General features: G+C 41.2%; 1 protein-coding gene across 1 annotated transcript in view; it reads right to left on the bottom strand.

Annotated features, from left to right (window-relative positions):
* LOC107706850 (disintegrin and metalloproteinase domain-containing protein 10-like) overlaps positions 1-3,377 on the bottom strand; it is a 32,183-nt gene that overhangs the window by 6,347 nt on the left and 22,459 nt on the right. The window lies entirely within an intron of this gene.

Consider the following 3,377-nt stretch of genomic DNA (forward strand, 5'->3'; position numbering starts at 1 on the left):
AAACAGACGGCGCGCAATCGAATAGGAGCGCAATAATTCTGAGTAAAATATACATTTTGCTAAAATATTTGTTGGACATTAAATGTGCCTTTTGTAGAATTTTAAATTTTCATATAAGTGTATTTTTATGATAGCAGTAACTGTAAAGGGACTATTGTAATGGGTAAATCAAATGTAAGCTAGTTCAGTACTAATTACTAAGCTCAAATGAGTTAATGTGTGTTTCTTATAGCAGTTTATAAGTCATTTTCTTTATTATTTATTTTAATTTTAATTCAGTGATTTTAACTTTTAATTTAATTATTTTAATGCTTTAAAGAGCAATTTTAGATTGTAATGTTCTAATGTTCTGCTATCTGTTCTGCAAAGGTACAGCTGTCATAAAACCAGAGAGCCTTTCTGCTTGGCTAGAAACTGTAAAAAAAAGTCAAATAATAGCGTTCCTATTGGTCAGTGTTAGAGGAAATCAGCTTAGTCTGATAGTTAACCTACTTTAGACCAGGTTAGTTTCCCAGCATAAGTTGCCACAGTGACCGAAGTTGATCTTAAATTTGCTTTATGGAACCAAATCATTTGACAATAAGTCAGACTAACTGAAATAAGCCTGGCTTATTTGGTTAACTTGTTTTATGAAACAGGCCTCGAGGCATTAAAAGTGATCATATGTTCTCCATTGCATGGTATTGCATCTAATTGCATTGGCTGAATCTGTGTTTGTTTCTCTGCACGTGTGCTGAATCTGTGTTTGTCTCTGCGCATGTGCTGAAACCGTTTGTCTCTCTGCGTGTGTGCTGAATCTGTGTTTGTCTCTGCGCATGTGCTGAATCTGTTTGTCTCTCTGCGCGTGTGCTGAATCTGTGTTTGTCTCTGCGTGTGTGCTGAATCTGGGTTTGTCTCTGCGTGTGTGCTGAATCTGTGTTTGTTTCTCTGCGTGTGTGCTGAATCTGTGTGTGTTTGTTTCTCTGCGCGTGTGCTGAATCAGATTCACACAAACACACACAGATTCAGCACATGCACAGAGACAAACAGATTCAGCACATGCGCAGAGAGACAAACACACACACACAGATTCAGCACACGCGCAGATACAAACACAGATTCAGCACACGCACGGAGACTAGGGATGTAACGATTACCGGTTTGACGATAAATCATGATAAAATTCCCCACGGTTAGTATTACCGTTTCATCTTTTAATTATCATTAAAACCATATTAGATTACCGCGATTTGAACAACTCGCGATACATAAATACTGTCCAGCATAAAGCACAGTTTTAAGTAACAGTCTCACGTGCGCACAGCACAGCACAGCACAGCAGAGTAGTTTCGTTTTGAGTGAAAACAAGGTAGAAAAGCTGGGAGGTTTTAAAAGAGTGCTAAGGGAATTATACAAATGAATATATGAATGAATTAATTATATGAATGTACCTCTGAAGGTTTTCAGAAACGATTCGATGGCATTTTGTTTTCATCTTCGCTCCATGTAATACCTAAAGGAAGTGTTCTTAATCGCAATACTGCTTGTCCACGGAGGTTACAGGAAACTGCTCTAATTCAGCTTTTCCATCAGCGCCACCTGCTGTCAGCAAGTGGATTTACAGACACTTATATTTACATTCAACCTGTGTGCAGTTTGTGCCCTACTGTAAATTTTGACCGGTTGATGAAAAACAAGCTTATGTGGATTCTACACATTTAAACAATTCAGATAAGTTATCTAGAATTATTTATGGAGCAGATAAAATACATATAATCATTTAATAATCAATTATGATTTTGACTTAACTCTTTTCTTTATTTAAAGGCTGAAATGTGAGGTTTACCTTATTATGAAACTTTTTCAAAGCTTTATTTGAACATTTACATTAGATATTTCAACATGATATTAAACTGTTGTCAGTCAAGTTGTCATTTAAAATCCGAACATCATTGGTAATGTTATTGTTTTAGTGATTATGCAAACAAAAAGTCATTTCATTTGTAGTTTGTTCATTTTTAAATATAAAACTTATAAACTTATATGTCGGTACTTTTTTAACATCTCCAGCACATGTTAACAATACCGTGATAATACTGATAACAGCGATAATTTTGGTCACTATAATCGTGATAAGAAAGTTTCATAGAGCAGAGAGACAAACACACAGATTCAGCAGCATACGCGCAGAGACACAGATTCAACACACGAGCACACAGATTCAGCACACGCGCACACAGATTCAGCACACGCGCAGAGACAAACACACACAGATTCAGCAGCATACGCGCAGAGAGACACAGATTCAGCACACGAGCACACAGATTCAGCACACGCGCAGAGACAAACACACACAGATTCAGCACACGCGCAGAGACAAACACACACAGAATCAGCACACCAGAAACAAATACAGATTCAGCACACGTGCAGAGAGACAAACGCAGATTCAGCACACGCGCAGAGAAAAACGCAGATTCAGCACACGCGCAGAGAAAAACGCAGATTCAGAACACGCGCAGAGAAACAGAAATTCAGCACACGCGCAGAGAAAAACACATTCAGCACACGCGCAGAGAAACACAAATTCAGCACATGCGCAGAGAAACACCGATTCAGCACACGCGAAGAGACAAACACCGATTCAGCACACGCGCAGAGAAAAACACTGATTCAGCACACGCGCAGAGAAACAAACACACACAGATTAAGCACACGCGCAGAGACAAATACAGATTCAGCACACGCGCAGAGAGACAAACGCAGATTCAGCACACGCGCAGAGAGACAAACGCAGATTCAGCACACGCGCAGAGAGACAAACGCAGATTCAGCACACGCGCAGAGAGACAAACGCAGATTCAGCACACGCGCAGAGAGACAAACGCAGATTCAGCACACGCGCAGAGAGACAAACGCAGATTCAGCACACGCGCAGAGAGACAAACGCAGATTCAGCACACGCGCAGAGAGACAAACGCAGATTCAGCACACGCGCAGAGAGACAAACGCAGATTCAGCACACGCGCAGAGAGACAAACACACAGATTCAGCACAGGTGCAGACAGAAACACACACAGATTCAGCACGCGCAGAGAGACAAACACACAGATTCAGCACACATGCAGAGAGACAAACACAAAGATTCAGCACACACGCAGAGAAACAAACACACACAGATTAAGCACACGCGCAGAGACGCACAGATTCAGCACACGTGCAGAGACACACAGATTCAGCACACGTGCAGAGACATACAGATTCAGCACACGCGCAGAGAGACACAGATTCAGCACACGCGCAGAGACACACAGATTCAGCACATGCGCACAGAGACAAACACACAGATTCAGCACACGCGCAGAAACAAACACAGATTCAGCACACGCGCAGAGAAA

The sequence above is a fragment of the Sinocyclocheilus rhinocerous genome, unplaced genomic scaffold, assembly GCF_001515625.1.
Source record: "Sinocyclocheilus rhinocerous isolate Xijiao unplaced genomic scaffold, SAMN03320098_v1.1 scaffold2460, whole genome shotgun sequence".
NCBI classification, from domain to species: Eukaryota; Metazoa; Chordata; class Actinopteri; order Cypriniformes; family Cyprinidae; genus Sinocyclocheilus; species Sinocyclocheilus rhinocerous.